Source organism: Gracilinanus agilis, chromosome 1 (genome assembly GCF_016433145.1).
Source record: "Gracilinanus agilis isolate LMUSP501 chromosome 1, AgileGrace, whole genome shotgun sequence".
In the NCBI taxonomy this organism is placed as follows: domain Eukaryota; kingdom Metazoa; phylum Chordata; class Mammalia; order Didelphimorphia; family Didelphidae; genus Gracilinanus; species Gracilinanus agilis.
Genome location: NC_058130.1, coordinates 221,849,350 through 221,867,303, shown reverse-complemented (window position 1 = coordinate 221,867,303; position 17,954 = coordinate 221,849,350). Strand labels below are relative to the sequence as shown.

At 35.8% G+C, this 17,954-nt stretch overlaps 1 pseudogene; it reads right to left on the bottom strand.

Moving 5' to 3' along the window:
• Window positions 1-16,297: 16,297 nt before the first annotated feature.
• On the bottom strand, window positions 16,298-17,406 carry LOC123249941 (annotated as a pseudogene).
• Window positions 17,407-17,954: the final 548 nt, after the last annotated feature.

Genomic DNA, 17,954 nt, shown 5'->3' with positions numbered 1-17,954 from the left:
AATGGAATCAGAAAGACCTGAATACAAATGTGGCCCAGGACACTCAGAAGCCTTATGTCCCTGAGAAGCCTCTATCTGACTCAGTTTCTTCAAATGGAAAATAGGAATAATAATAACACCTTCACTAGAGTGAGGTCATTGTCTAGATCAGTGATGGACAAACTTTTTAAAGAGGGGGCCAAAGGAAAGGAAATGCTCATCTGTCAGTCTGTTTCTAAGGCAACTCTTTTGAAGTTTCATTGTATTGTATCCTACTCATTGTATTAGTCAGATTAGGAATAATGTCACAGCTGGATAGAACATTTCAGGGGGCTGCATCTGGCCTGCTGGCTGTAGTTTGTCCATCACTGATCTAGACTGATTCCACATTCTTACACTTCTATTTTGACAATAAATGACAGGAATCATTTCTGGATCAAGCTATATAGGTACAAACTACTACTGTTAGAGAAAAGACTAAAATCAAAACCAAGTTAGAATTGACAATAAAAATGAGCAATTATAATGTGCAAATGAGGCAACTCTAGGAATTAAAGAAACTATTTCATCCTTTCCTAAGCAAATTTAACCAGTGTTAATCAATCACCAAAAAGAAGACACTAAAAGAAGCTACATAAAATAGTTAATCTGCTTACCAAGTGGAGAAACATGGCAGCCAAGGGCAACATCAGTTTAAAATATAAACTTATTTAAAAGATCTTAAAGAGGAAAATGCAGATAGGCAGCAGACAGTTGAGGCAGAATATAACACTCTCAGAAACTCAGTTGTATGTGTGTATTTTTCTCTTGAAATGGCTGTGATGTGAGATAAAAGGTGAAAAGATATTTTTGAAAATCTTATGAAGAAAGATGGTAGAAAATTATGAGCACTATTGCTGATAAAACACTGAGAAGTAGTCTTATTTTTTGAGAAAATAGAGGCAATTTGCTGTGAACACTTTCCTTTCTACTACTAAATATCTCAAAATCCTTTGAGTTTATTTCCCATTCTCTAGTCTGTTATCTGATGCTCTAAGTCTAAAAGCCTCTACTTGTACTTTTGATCTTATCTGGCTCCTTTGGTACATTGCCTCAGTCTTCTGCTGCCCCCTCCTGTTTCTACCATGAAAGTGACAGTGTGGAAGAGAAAGAGACAAGGTGCTGAGTTTTACAGTTTTTAGACAATCTACAAACACTGGCTTAGCATAAATGTGAGATTCTTGTTTAGTGATCCAATCAGTGGGTATTTTGTTGTTGGTAGAGCTGAATCTTAACAATTCTGCTCTCACACTAACCTCACACTATCACCATGGCCACCATCCTTAATCACTCCCTATTTGCTAGCTCATTCCCTGCTGCCTTCAAACATTCCCAAGTTTTCCCATCTTGAAAAGACTCTCATTTGACCCTACAAAGACCTCAAGCTTACTTTTTCCCCCTTTCTCAGTCAAACTCCTAGAAAAAGCTATCTATAATCATCACTTCTACCTTTTCTATTTTCACTCACTTCTTAACTTCATCAGCTTCTGACTTCACTCAAACTAACATTATTCTCTCCAAAGCTACCAATGCTCAATTGCCAAATCTGGTGGCCTTATCCTCAAGTCTCTCTTGACTTTTTTACAACATATGACACTGCTGACCACCCTCTTTCCTTTGCCAAACAGAGGGATGTACATTTGATTCTAAAGATATTAAGAAACTGATTAAGGAGTTTATTTTACATTTTGTTTAAAATAATCTCAAATATATCCTCCACACAGATGTCCAAGTAATATTCCTGAAGTACAGATCTGACTCCCTAGCTCAGTAAACTCTGGTAGCTTCTTATGACCTTTGAGATTAAAAATGAATTTCTCTGACATTTAAAGCCCTTTAACTGACATAGTTCCAAGTTGTCTTTATAGCCTTATCATATATTTTATCACAAATATCATATGTATTTCCTTTGCATATCTTGTAATTCCAAAAATTAGCCTTCTTGAAAAGTTCATTTCAAATAACACTCTCTGTGTTTGGGCTTTCCTGATTCTTTCCCTTCACCAGTTGCTTGTACCTTCTCTCCAAAATTACTCAGTTTATTTTATTTATTGTATGTATACTTATATGTATACATGTTGTCTCCCTGAATAAGATTGTAAGCTCTTTAATGTCATACATGATTTTATTTCTGTCCCTATATACTAGAGCTAAGCAGGCACCTAATTAAAGTGCTTGTTGATCAACTGAAAGAGAAGGAAGAAAAATGAGTTTACAAAAAGTTTGGTTAGTCATGTAAACCAGTTTTTCCGGGGAACATTTAAGGATGAAATTAGAATTAAGACAATGCATAGTTGAAAAATGGAGATCTGCAAAGTTTTCTAGATGAAATTTCTTTTTCTATCAAGGAACTTGAGATATCACATTTATACTCTGACATCACAGTATTGGATGTTTTGCCTAAGGGCAAGGAAAAGGTATTAAAGAAAATAAAGATGCGAAGAACAGTTGGTCTGTGACAAAATTCTGAAGGTGCTCAAGAATTCATTGTCAAGAACTCCAGAGGAAGAGGATGCTAAATGTTTGGAAAAGTCAGAGACCTTATAATTACCAAAAAAAAGTAACCAAGAAGATATCAGCAATTACCAATCAATATGACTACTTTTCCCTCCCTGCAAAAATAACTTGCATATATACTGAGTAGTCCTTCATGGGAAAATCATATGCCTAAAAATACACAGTAACAAAATACAAAGGAAGGGAACTATTCAACTGAATATAAAATTTAAAAATGAGAAAACCAACAGATAAATCTTAAAAAAGCACAAAGGAAGTCATACTGAAAATTAAGGGAGAACTAAATCAATTGCAAATTAAAGTCTATAGATATGATCAAAAATAAAGGCTAGTTCTTTGAAAAAACTATTGAAATTGATAAATCTTTAGCCAACCTAACTAAAAAGAAGAGGGCATCAACTCATTTCAAGAAAACAACAAATAAAGCGAGATTCCAACAAAATTATCATCAAAACCATTTATCAGGACCTACTATGAAAGTAATCAATTTCTTTTGTGTTCTTAATTCCATGCTAACAAAACAGAGAAAACAAAAGCAATTGAGGACTACCTTTGATTCTTGTCATCTCATTTAGAGACTTTTTTCCTCAAAATAAGCCATTATCATAAATTTGCCATATTATCTTAGACTAAAAGTAGATTCATCACTTATAAAACCACAGAAATACAAAGAATGCTCCTACCTGATGATACACAGTCTATGGGTACCCTTTTCCAGTACTAATTATACTTCTGCTTGTATATGACCCCTTGACTCACTGGTTATTGTGGGGGAGTTGGAACCCCGGTGCCCCAGCAGTCTCTCTCTACCACCACAACTCAGTAACCTCTCCTCCATATTTATCTCTCAATTAAGATTATGGTAACTATTATCTACCAGCCTCCAGGAAACTATTTCTTTTCTTTCCTCTTTAGAGTGGTGTAATGAATAGACCTGAATTCAAATCTGGTCTCAGACACTTATTACTTGGGTGAACTTAGGCAAGTGACTTAACTTCTTTTTGCCTTCCTTAGTTTCCTCAGCTTTAAAATGGGAATAATAACAGTACCTACCTTTTAAGAATTGTTGGGAGAAGCAAATAAGATAATATTTATAAAGTGCTTAGCACAGTACCTGGCACATAACAGACCCTATATAAATGAATGAATGAGTTTAGTACCTGGCTCACAATCTTTTTTTGAACCTTAATTCTTTCCTTCATTCTAGGAAACTTCAACATATTCATTTTCCATGATTATTCTTCTGTTCCACCTTAGCTATAGACAGAGATGGTCATTCCTTTGATCTTACCATCACCTGCAAATGTTCCAGTTCCATGTTCATGAATTCTGAAATTCCTTTATCTGAACTTCCATCTTTCCCTCTGCTTTTTTTGTCTCTAACCCTGTTTTTTGTCCTCACTATGACCACCAATCTTTCTACCTCTCAGTTTTTTCCAGTGTTATCACCATTGCAATAGTTACACTTTCCTTATTTCCTTATCATGATACTTAGGGGAACCACTTCAACTCTGTACTCTCCTTTGTACTTTGTACTTGTACTTTGCTCCTTCATCTTATTGCCAATCATGCTACTATCTCCTCTTTCACCCTTGTCTCATATGAAGAAATGTTGATCTCATTGCCAAGGTGAATCCTTCTGCAAGAACCCATGGTTCTATTTTATCCTCTTCTCTAACAGATTGTCTTCTCTAACAGATTGTCACCTCTATCATCCCCACTCTTTCACTAATCTCTAGTCTATACTGACTCCTTCCTTGATGTCTAAAGGAACTTTAAAGTCTCTCTTAGCCTTAAAAAATAATCTTTTGGTCTATTCATCCTTGCTAGCTATCATCCTATTTATCTCTTCCCTTTTATGGTTAAACTCCTTAAGAAAGATATCTACAATCAGCACCTCAGTTTCCTTTCCCTTTCTTAACATAGTCTGGCTTCCAACTTTATCATTCAACTGAAACTGCTCTCTCCAAAGTTACCAAAGATTTCTTAATTGCCACATCTAATAGCCTTTTTCTCAATCCTTATTTTTCTTGACATCTGGACTTTTATACTGACAATCATCTTTTTCACCTGGCTACTTGTTTCTTTCTAGGTCTTCATGCCAATTCTCTGTCCTATCTAGTATTTCACTTAATGATCTCATCAGATCCCATGGATTCAATGATCATTGATTCTCAGACCTACTTATCCAGTACTAATTTCTTTCTTTTGACCTCTCCTCTCACATCTCCAACTGCCTAATGGACATCTAGAACTGGATGACTCATGGTTATCTTTAACACATGTCCAAAACAGAATTAATTCTCTCCACCATACCTCTATCAAACAACAACAACAACAACAACAAAAACCACAAACAAAAAAACACCAAACCCTTTTTTCTTATCTTTCCTATTAATGTTGAGGGTAACATCATCCTCCCAGTTACCCAGGCTCACAACCAAGATGTCATCCTTGACTCTTTGATCTCTCTCACCCTCCAGGTCTGTCCCATCTGTTGCCAAGTCTTGTCATTTCTGCCTTTGAAATATCTCTTGTATATGTTCCTTTCTCTCCTCTGACACTGTCATTATCATGATATGTACTCTCATGACCTCATACCTGTACTATCACAATAACTTTTGGATTAGTCCCTTTGCCTCAAGTCTTTCTTCTATGTGACTGCCAAAGTGATTTTCCTAAAATACACATCTGATTAGGTCATCCTCCTACTCATTAAATGCCAGTGGCTCCCTATTACCTCTAGGATCAAGTATAAAATGTTCTCTTTGACTTTCAAATTCCTTCACAACATAGTCCTTTACTATCTTCCCAGTCTCCATACACTTTATTCCTTTTTACATACTTTACAATCCAGTAACACTGGCCTCCTTTCTGTTACCTCCCCAAGACACCCATCTCCCATCTCTGTGTCTTTTCACCTCCTGACAGTCCCACATGCCTAGAATTCTCTCATTCTCCTCATCCCTGACATCTAGATACCCTTGGGTTCCTTCAAGTCATAGATTTAACCCCACTTTCTACTAGGAAATGTTTCTAGTATCCCTTAATCTTAGTGACTTTTGTCTGAGATTATTCCCAATTTACCCTGTATATATGTAAATTATACATAATTGTTTTTATGTTGCTATTTATAGTGGCAGTAATGAACAACAGCTTTGTTTCATTTTTATAAGAATTTTTAAATCTTACAGTACCTAGATCTGGAATAACTGTTACTTTGGAGACAGTGAGGATCATTTCAAGTTTAGTTACAGAGAATGAGTAGAGAGTGGGTTATTCCCTTACCTTTTCCCCTTATTACAGATCTCCAATCCTACCAATTTGCATTTGTGGAATGAAGTGTACAATTTTGTCCTTGGTCCTTATGCCCTAAATAGTCCTAGTGGTAATTATATTGGAGATCTCTACTAGCTAATAAGAAGTACTAGAGCTACTTGTGTTCTAGAGACTGTATGACAGTTACTAAAGGGAAGTTCACTTCTTAACCAAGAAAATATGAATCAGCTTATCACACTGGACAAGTATTTTACTCTCTATGGGTCTCATTCTCCTCATTTATAAAATAAAAGGATTGAACTCTGTGACCTGAGGGGTTCTTTTTAGATTGAGATCCCATGATCTAGTCACTATTTTGAACTTGCATATAGACTCTTGATCTAATTTAATTCAATATTTATTAATTACCTGTTATCAGGGCATACAAACATGAAAAAATGACAGTCTCACTCAAGTAGTTTGCAGTCTAGTATTGGTATAAGACATAGAAATAATTTAATATAAAACAAATTAGAAAATTGTTAAATGCATAGGAGATGTCAGAGAGTCTGATCTGAGAAATTCAAGGGAAGAAGGAAACAAAGATAATTTGTAGTTGGGAATATCAGGGAATGAATGATTCATGGAGTAAATAGCAATTATATCATCCCCCAAGGTGCAGAAGTAGAGAACCAAGAAGCACTGGACAAGATAATGAATTAAATGAGTATAAAGTACATATAATTTACATTTTGATAGCATTTTAAGGTTTACAAAATACTTTCCTCCTTACTACATTGTAAGTTAAGTTAGAGTACCATTTTATAGATAAGGAAACTGAACCTTACAAGGTTAAATTAAATAATTTATACTAGTAGCAGAGCCAGGATTCAAATACAGGTCTTGTGGTAGCAAGTTTAGCATTCTTTGTACTATACCATGTTGCTATTATAATTTTTTTTGGAAAGCATTTTTTCAGACATTCAGATGGTTACTAGCTCTATGACCTTGGGCAAATCCCTTAACCAGTGTTTGCCTCAGTTTTCTCACTTTTAAAATGGTTATAATAAAGTACCTCACAAAATTGTTGCAAGGATCAAAAGCTCTTACATAGTAAATACAATACAAATGCTAGTTATTATTATTATTATTATTTATTGTAATTTTATTTCTTTCAGTTAATCTGGCCTATCAGATATTCCCTACTTCCCATCTCCTGCCTCCATGTATCTACAGAGAGCATTCCCTATAACAGGACTTCACTCCTTCTCTCAAACTCCTTATCTTCCTTCTAGGCTTATGTTATCTCTTCCATAAAGCATTGGATGATTCATCTTTCCTTCTCCCTTGCCCAGTTGTCTATGTTCTTTAATATCCCTAGTGTTCTTTGAGCTTTCCTTAAATCCATTCATTCCTTACCATTTATTAGACTTATCTGTGTAGAGGGATGCATAGTGTTATGGGAATTTTGGATTTTCTTTTATTAATTTTATTATTCAGGGCACAGGGATATTCTTTTTTCAACTTCTGGTTAACTATAAGCCTGCCTTCTGTTTACATAGCCTCACCTAACCAGAACTTGACTCATGGAATAACAGTATTAAGGGAAGACTGTTTGACATTCCTCTGATTAAAAAAAAAAAAAAAGGGAAGTTTGAGCTCCTCAAGTTATTTATTTATTTGCTAGCCCTCCTAGCTAGCTGTTTAAGAAAAGATTTTATAATAATAGTTTTCTTGGTTATCTTGCTAGTACATAAATCTTCCCCTTCAGTTTATTATGAACCTCTAACTGTTTTAATCTGTTACTTGACTTAGTTTACCTATAAAATCTATTTAACTAGGTATATTTCCTTAGGGGATGTATAAGATTATGAATGTTTAATTAAGGGTGCTCATTTTTATGACATTTAAGAAAGCATCTGTCTTTCCTTTATAAGAGAAATGCACATGATTATGATATACAAAAAAGAATTACTCCTCTGTTACTGTAATATAATTTGGTCTATAAAAAGCCTCTTTAGAATTCCTCTTGGTTCAGGTTTATTTGTTTATTTTGCCTGAGATTTGTGCTTAACCATAATAAAACCTCCACTTTTACCTCTGTAATTATGCATAGTGGTAGATCAATTTCAGAAGTTACCTACCACATACACATACACACTTTTTTAAAAAAAGGAGAAAAATTTCTCCCAAAATAATAGTCTAGAAAGAAAGAATACTAGATCTAGAGTCAGTAAAAATCTTGTCCCTGCCATTTACCACTTTTGTAATCCTCAAATTGCTTAGTCTCACTGTTTCTTTATCTATACAAAGGGAATGATGGGGTGTTGATCACTAGATTAATTAGTAATCTCTAGATCTATATTACTAGAAGGGACATCTAAGGCTTCTTCCATCCATCCATCTTTAAAAACTATGATTAAGGATAAGCTGTTACTTCTTGATATAGCCTCATCAGTTTCCTTAGAATATATGTTTGAAGACGGGCATCTAACTTTGTTTTTCCTCTACATGTAAACAATGCCAGACATAATGTTTTCCTTCTGTAATCACTGCATAATTATTGGAATCGAATTGGAAGTTTGGGATAGGCAGAGATGCAGCCTGGAAAGCTGAAGAAGGTGTTTTTTGTTTTGTTTTGTTTTGTTTTGTTTTTTTTGTGGTGGTAGAAGGGGTTAGTTTTTTAACATAATTTGGGGTAGAGGTATAGAGGAAGGAAGAATCAGTTCCTCCTTCACCATTCTTGATTTCTCTTTTGCTTGGAGGTGATTTTGATCTCATTCTGGTGAGCTATCAGATCTGGACTTTCTGTACTCCAGGGCTGCTCATCCACTTTTAGTGTCTACCTGTCGCTGAGCTCTCATCTGTGACTTCAAGAAGCTGTAGCATGCACATCTGCCGCACTCTAGTTAAACAGCCCCTATAGAACTGCTGAACCAGGTAAATGGCAGTCCTTAGACCCATTAGTGGGTTGCGGGATGGCTGTCCAAAACATGTAAAGACTTCCCCATTGCAGAATGGACAGATGAGAATAAGTTGTTCAAATGGCCATGAAGGATAAAGCAGAGGCTGTGGAGAGCCCAAGAACTTGGTTAGACATCCAAGATGGCAAGATCGTCCACTGCATCCCCGCCATCACCAGTCATCCTGGCTTTTTTCTTGCCATTTTGGATGACACTGGAAGAGAGAGTTCCGCTGAGGTCTTTGTGCAAACTCCTAGCTCACTTGAATACATTTCACTCACCCTCGATGTCACTGGTCCTCCTTAAAAGGAAGGACTAACAACTCCGGGAGCTCGCAACAATCCCTAGATAAAACAAAATCCTTACAGAAAGAAGCTATTTTCCTGTTTTGATTTTGCATCCCCAGTGGTCTCCAGCTCCAAATACTACAGCGAGACCCGTAAAAACTACCCCTTTCATTGGAGGGTGGTTGGGGAGGGTTGGGGACAGAAGGGGGGGTGGGGGTGGGGTTTAGAAAGGAGCCAACTAGCAGGTACCGCTCACGTGCAACCAGGGAGGTCCCGCCCCTTGGCCATGTGACCCCTACAGAAACAGTTGGAGAAACCTTTCTTGCCCAGCTTGCTCATTTCTCTGGTCCCTCATTCTGTGTAGGTGGTGCTGAAGACGTGGGATATTGGAAGTCTTCTGTAGGAGCTGGGAGGCCTGAGGCCTGACGGGTAGGGAGACTCTAGTTCTTTGGGAGAGAAGACAACAGCCTCCATTGCCCTTGCCATCTGGGAGAGGCCTGGTGAGTCTGACTCCATCCCCACCATTTTCCTCCTCTTCAGGCCCAGCCCCTCACGCACACCTTTTCCCCTACAAAATACTTAAACATTTTAATTTAATTTCGTTTTCAAATTAACATGCATTTTATTTTTTCTTCCCTCCTCCACTCCACCCCTCTTTCAATTTTAGTAACAGCAACGAAAAATCCTTGTTAAGAGATAGGTGTTAGTGAGCTATGCAAATTCATGTACTGGCTATAGCCAACACATATGTGTTATTTTGCATATTGAGTCCCTTGCCTCTCTGTCAGGAGGCCGGTAGTGTGCTTCATCTTGAGTTTCTACTCTCTGTGTTTGCCTTTGCATTTATCAGCCCTCCAAGCTTTCAAAGTTGTTCTTTCTAAGGTTATTGTATAAATTGTTTTCCTGTATCTGCATAGAGGTTTTTGTACTTTATCTTTTTGTCTACTTCATTTTTTTGTCATTTTTTTAAAAAGTGGAATAATATTACATTATGTTCATATACTGACTATAAACGGTGATGCTCTAAATATTTTTGTACATATAGGGCCTTTTCCTTGTGGGTTGTTTTTAAAAACCTCTTTAGCTATCACAAAAAGTGCTGCTTTTACTATTTTGTATTTATGGAGATAGTCTCCTTATAGATGGCTTCTTAGGGATATAATCCCAGGAGTGGAATCTCTGGTTCAAAGAATATGAACATATTAATATTTTGATGTGCATAATTCCAAGTTGCTTTCCATGGTGGCTTTACAATGGCTTCACCAACAAAGTATTAGTATGTTTATTACTTCACATTCCATAATTCTGCCCACATTGACTGTTATAATTTTTTAGTCATCTTTGCCAATTTTCAGGGTGTGAAGTAAAACATCTGGTTTGTTTTGATATGAATTTCTCTTGTTAGTAATTTGGAGAATTCTTTCCTGTGGTTGTAAATACATTATAATTCTCTTTTTTTGAGAACGTTTTTCTTCATATCCTTTGACCACTTCTCTATAGAATAGCTATTAGTCAATTGCAATTATTATTAACTGGTTATATATCCTATGTACCAAATCCTTGTCAGAGAATGTTGATACAAACAATTTTTCCCCATTTTTGATGGGAAAAATAGATCTACTTCCCTTCTTAATCTTAAGTGAATTAATTCTGTTTGTAAAGAAGGTTTTCAGGTTCATGTCTACAAGAAATAAAACTATCTGGGCCATCATTCTGAGTTGAAGCTCCAACTTAAATTGTGTGAAATTAGAACTGGAGGTCTCACTACACCTAGCCTATGGCAAAAACTTCATTTAGATGTATAATAATCTGTATTATAAGCTTTTGACAGTTGGTTAATAGTCAGTTAACCTAAATGATTAATAAAACCAAATGTACAGAATGTTGCTAAAGTTTAGGAAATATTTTCTAAGAGAGTTAATAAATTCCAAATAAAGGTTTAAGACTGGCAGCCCCATTTGCCCTTGTCTTTTCTGGTGACTTATGGTACCTATTAAGACTTCTTGTTTGGACATCAGAAGGTTTTACAAAGATAGGACCACTGTTAAATCTCATTCTCTAGAACATATGCCCCAAGCAATGTTCATCATTGTAGTTTGAAAGTAACAACAGCAAATATGAGAATGAATTTGATTAGGATACAAATTTCAGTCATCTCTATATAATATTACAAATAATAGACTGGCATAATCAGATTTAATTTATTATATTGATTCCGGGAGGAAATTTAAAGATAAACCAAAGGCACCTCTCTGGGCTATAAGTTCCAAGGTACCCATAAGTGAACATAAATCCTTAACAAAAGCAAATACCGTCCTTTCCTTGTAATAAATCCCTAGCTTCTACAACTGACTCAGTGATTCTTTCCGTTATTTTTATGAGGAATCAGGATTCAGTTGAGATCTGCACTTAACATTCCAATGTTGAAAACAATCTCTTACATAGTTAATTGATAACTGGGACTAACTCTTTCTAAAATCATAGTTGCGGTTAACTACCAAAAGTATTATATGTGATCAGATGGTTTATAATAAATGAAGTAAAAGTAATAAAGGCAATTCCCTTTTCGTGTAATCAAAGTGTGAGGGGGATTAGGGAGGAAAGATAGGAAGGTAGGATGGGAGAAAGGAGAGAGGAAAGTAGAGGAAGGGAAAGGAAGGTAGGGGTCCCAGCTCGGGCAGGGAGAAATTGACCAGAGCCCTTGGGGCTCAAATAAAATATTAGAGAGCAACTTTAGGGTTTAGAATAGCTGGGTTTTATTTAGATTAGGAAAGGGAAGGTCTAGGGAAAACTAGGAGGTAGGAAGAAAGGGGAAAAGGCGCCAAGAGAGAGAGCTCAGGATCTCCAAATGACACAAAAGTTATCTATTTTTCTTTTGTGAATGATTGCCTACATCTCTTATTTAGTTAAGAATGAACCACCTACCCATAGATGTGAGAGATATATCATCTGCTTCTCTAATATCTTTTTTTTGTAGAATGATTTTTAAGAAATTAGTTACATGTGGAAACAATTTTTGACAATTGTTTTCTAATATTAGGATTCAGATTTTCTACTTCCCTCCCTTACTCCTCCCCACCCACCACAGATGATAAGTAGTCCAACAGAGATTATGCCACTGCTATCCTGCAGTATATATTTTCATATTGTTCATGCTCTGATAGAAAACACATATCACATGTATAAAAAACTCATGAAGGAAATAAAGTGGAAGATGGCATGCTTTGACCTGTAGTCAGACTCCATCCAACAATTCCTTCTTCAGCTGTGGATAGCATTTTTCATCATCAGTCCCTTGTGGCTATCTTGAAAGCTTACTTTGCTTATAATGATTTAGGCCTTCACAGTTAATCATTGTATAACATTTCTGTTACTATATAAATTGTTTTCCTGGTTCTGCTCACTTCACTTTGCAGCAGTTCATATAAGTCTTTCCATGTTTTTCTGAATTCATCCTCTTTGTCATTTCTTATAATGCAATGCTATTCCATTACAATCATATAACACAACTTGTTTATCTGTTCCCTAAGTATTGGATAACCCCTCAGCTTCTAATTCTTTGCCATTGCAAAGACTTGCTAAAAATATTTTGGTACAGGTAGGCCCTTTTCCCTTATCTCAGATCTCTTTGAGATACCAGTAGTGGTATAGTTAGGTGAGAAGGGTATACATAGTCTTATGGCCCGTTGAGCATGATTCCATATTGCTCTCCAAAATGTTTGTATCTGTTCACAGTTCCAGCAACAGTGTAGTAATGTCCCGGCTTTCCCATATCCCATCCAACATTTATCATTTTCGTTTTTGGTCATGTTAGCTAGTCTGATAGGGATGATGTGGTATCTCAGAATTATTTTAATTTGGATTTCTCTAAATAGTAGTGATTTGGAGAATTTTTTCATATGACTATAGATAGTTTTAATTTATTCCTCAGAACTACCTGTTTATATCGTTTGACCATCTATCAGTTGGAGAATGCTTTGTGTTCTTATAAATTTGACTTAGTTCTCCATATATTTGAGAAATGAGACCTTTGTTAGAGACACTTGCTATAAATTTTTGCCCCAAATTTGTTGTTTCCCTAATCTTGTTTGTGTTGGTTTTGTTTATACAAAACTTTTAAAATTTAATGTAATCAAAATCACCTACTTTAGTTTTTGTAATGTTTTCTGTCTTATTTGATCATAAATTCTTCCCTTATCCAGAAGTCTAACAAGTAAACTTTATTATGTTCCTCTAATTTGTTTACATTTATTTCTAGATCAGGTATTCATTTTGACGTTATCCTGATTGTATGGATGTTGTTATAAGCCTTATTTCTGCCATACTGCTTTCCAGTTTTCCTAGCAGTTTTGTCAAAGCAGTTTTTTTTCCCCCCAAAGCTTGGGTCTTTGGATTTATCAAACACTGTTACTATAGATATTAACTACCATGTGTTGATTACTTAATCTAGTCTATTGATCTATTACTCTTATTTCTTAGCCAGAACGAAATTATTTTGATGATTACCACTTTACAGTATAGTTTGAAATTTGATATGGTTTCATTTCCTTCCTTTATATTTATTTTCATTGATTCCCATGATAATCTTGGTGTTTTCTTCTTCTAGATGAATTTTTTGCTTAGTTCTATGAAATAATTTTGGGTAATTTGATTGGAATAGAACTGAATAGGCAAATCATGTAGGTAGGATAGCCATTTTTATTGTATTGGTGTGACCTACCCACAAGCAATTAATGTCTTTCAATTGTTTATGTCTGACTTTATTTGTATGAAGATTGTTTTGTATATATGTTCATATAGTTGCTGGGTTTGTTTTGGTAGGTATATGCCCAGGTATTTTATATTGTCTAGAGTTACTTTGAATGGAATTTCCTTTTCTATCTCTTTCTGTTGAACTTTGTGGTAAATAAAAATGGTGATGATTTATAGGTTTTTGTTTTGGGTATCCTGTGACTACTAAAAATTGTGAATTATTTCTATTAGTTTTTTGGTTGATCTCTAAGTGTACCATCATATGATCTATAAAGAATGATATCTTTGTTTTCTCATTGTATATCCTAACTCCTTTAATTTCTTTTTCTGCTGTGATTGCGATAGCTAGCATTTCTAGTACAATATTAAAAAGTGGTGATAATGGGTGCCCTTGCTTTAACCCTGATCTTTTTGGGAAGGGTTTTAATTTATCCCTATTACAGATAATGTTTGCTGATGGTTTTAGATAGATGCCATGTATCATTTTTTTAAACATTTATTAATATTCGTTTTTAACATGGTTACATGATTCATGCTCCTACTTTCCCCTTCACCCCCCACACTCCCCCCACCCATGCCGATGCACCCATGCCGATGCATCTCCATTGGTTTTATCATGTATCATTGATCAAGACCTATTTCCAAATTGTTGATAGTTGCATTGGTGTGGTAGTTTCGAGTCTACATCCCCAATCATGTCCACCCCAACCCATGCGTTCAAGCAGTTGTTTTTCTTATATGTTTCCTCTCCTGCAGTCCTTCCTCTGAATGTGGATAGCGTTCTTTTCCATAAATCCCTCAGAACTGTCCTGTGTCATTGCATTGCTGCTGGTACAGAAGTGCCATTTATCATTTTAAGTAATGTTCCATTTATTCCAACATTTTCTAATTTTTTAAAAAGAAATAAGCATTGTATTTTGTCAATGTTTTTTTCTACATCTATTAAGAAAGACAGTCATATGGTTTCTGTTGTTTTGTTATTGATATGATCAGTTATGCCAGTGGTTTTCCTGACATTGAACCTCTCTGCATTCTTGGTATAAAACCCATCTTATCATGTTGTATAATCTTTATGATATAACACTGTAGTCTCCTTGCTAGTATTTTATTTAGAATTTTTGCATCAATGTTCATTAGGGAGGTTGATCTATAGTTTTCTTTCTCTTGTTTTAGGTCTTCTTGGTACCATATTTGTGTCATAAAAAGAGTTTGTAAGGATCCGTCTTCTTTTATTTTTCTAAATAGTTTATGTAGTATTGGACTTAGTCTTTCAGTGTTTGGCAAAATTCACTTATGAATCCATCTAACCCTTGGGCTTTTTTCTTGGAGAATTCTTTGGTGTTTTGTTCAGTTTTGTGTGTTTGTGTGTACGTGTGTGTATTGGGGTTTAATTATTCTTTTTCCTCTTGTGAATCTTAGTAGTTTATATTTTTCTAAAGGTGTCAGATTTATTGGCACATAGTTGGGCAAATGAAACTTCAAAAAAATTGCCTTAGAAACAGACTGACAGATGAGCATTTCCTTTCCTTTGGCCTCCTCTGTAAAAAGTTTGCCCATCACTGGTCTAAAGAAGATTCTACAGATCACCTGGGAACTTAAGGTACCAGACACTGAAGTCCCTTCTCAAGCTGAACTGTTAAGCATTCTAACTCTCCTGTAATGAGTGCAGATCTGATGGGCAAGCCACATTGTTTGAATGCTAAAGGTCCATTTGTCTAAAAAACTCTTTTATGGAGACTTACACAAGGAAAGCACTCGTATGGAAATCAGAAGTTATACAAGGACATGCTAAAATTCTCTGAAGAATTTCAGTTTCAATTATGAGACATGAGAGACCCCAGCACAGGACCCTCCAGTGTGGTGTGTTCACTTCAAAAAAGACATTGTGGTTATGAGCAAAACTAAATTGTAGTATCTCCAAAGAAATATGATATGTGCAAATTTAGAGACATCTTCATCCCAAATGTTTATACAGGCTATTTATGCATGTCCCACCTGTATTAGAGCCTTCCCCCAACTCTAACTGGTCTAATCTGCCACAGTGGGACACACTGTACATTGACCCTGACCTCATGATGTCATTTTGATCCTCTTCAAGTACTAAGGATAATCACCAATCAGTACAGCTTAATAATGATGGGGTTCTTTCTGCTGATGCTTAAATTCTTCCTTTTCATCAGTCTTGTTCTTATCCAGCCGGTTTATTATGTTACTTTTGTTAAACCTTCTGCTTTCCTTCAAGACTAATTTTGTCTTGGAATTTCTTATCTTCCAACATAACCTTCATGTTGAAAGTATAAGATTCAAGTGAGTTCTCAGAAGACACCTTGTTTTCTGCTTATCATTTTCAATCTTGTATTTCTCAGCTTATGCCCAGTATATGCTTAGTGTTTTCTTTGCTCAGATACCCTTTGTCATTGGTGATGTTGATCTCTTTTTGCCTGTACTCTTATCCACAGCAGACACATTTAGGATACCACTTGCATTAATGGCAAAGTTATTTCAATAATATAAACCACATCTGGGGCAAAGGAGGATTCCTGTCAGCTCAAATTTGCCAAACAGGTTGCTATCCTTTGTCATTGCTCTTTCACCTTCATAAATCTGAATAAATGATACCAAGCTGTGACTGAATAGATAGGCTAGGTATGTGTTTGCTTGGTAGGGAGGATTAATATTGCTTTTGATCAGAATTGTTTTCAGAACTGCTCCTCTAGCAGTTTCAATACAAAAGGAAATGATATCCAAAATCAGCAAGTCATCAATATTCTCAGATTTATTTCCAGACAAGATGGATAGCAGCTGCTTTATTAGGATTAATACTCTTCTTGAACTTTCTGCCACTAAAGATATCCTGCAGAAATTTCTAGATTGTGAAGCTATAAGTGGAACAGTCCACCAAGACGAAAGATATCTTTATGTAGTTTGCCATTTCTTAGGGTCTTTCCAAAAGGGTCTAATGTGCCATAGAAGAGGCAAATATTTAGTTCTTCAAAATGGGCATAGGTGATAGAGATACTGAGTGTCAGTACCATCACAGAGAGAGTCAGTCTCAATGCTGGCCTGGGTACTAGAAGAGTGGGTACACTTTGCATGTTCATAAGTATTGCATTGTCAGCAGATAGCCTTCGTTCTCACTGATGTCCTTTTTATGCTTTTGCTTGAACTCAATGAACATGCTGTTGTCAAAGTCTTCCCCACCAAAATGGGCATCCCTAGCAATGGACTTGACTTCAGAGATGTCAAAGATGGTAAGAAAGGAGATATTGAAAATGTCACCTCCAAAGATTTTTCTTGGCATCAACTTTTTTGATTAAGCCAAAAGATATAGTGGCAGCTGTTGGCTGGTTGATGATTTGGAATACATTGAGACCAGCAATGGTTCCAGCATTTTTAATGGCCTAAAATTGGGCATTATTGAAGGTGGCTGATACTCTGATGGTAGCACTTGTTACAATCTTCCCAAGGTAAGCTTTGGCAATTTCTTTCATCTTGATCAAGACCATAGATAATATTTTTTCTAGACAGAAGTTTTTGGTCTTCCCTTTTTGCTCTACTTGGACCTTAGGTGTGTTTCTGTCATTCACCACTATAAAAGGCCACTATTTCATGTCAGAATGGAAAATTGCATCATCAAATCTATGATTGTTTTAAGATAAGGCTTAGTGGTCTTGAGATCACCATGACAATTTCCCTTTAAGGGAGGCTACAATTATAGAATCTATGCAGAGAAACTATCATTCCAAGATTAGGCCATGGGAAAATACTGTCAGCAATATTTGTAAGATTAATACAGCCACATATCCAAAAATAATATCTTGTCAACTTCAAGTTTGTTTTACTGTCCCCCTATACTTTTGCACTTCAGAAATCTCCTGTGTGCCTTGAACCTTGACATGCAAATCAGCCAGTTCTGGGTAGCCACCAAGATCAGGGTTTAAATATCCTCCTTTCAGAGGAATACTTTGGAGCATATTTCTCCTCCCTAGGAGCATTTCTCCCTTTCCATAGGACCAAGACTTCCTGCCTAAATGGACCTGTGTCTTATGATCCCCAATGCATTATAACCCTCATGGAAGTCTTTTTCTGTGTTCTTTTTTTTCCTTTTTAGATATTAGATAGTGTTTTTAGGGTCTTTAAGTGAACTATCATAAACTTC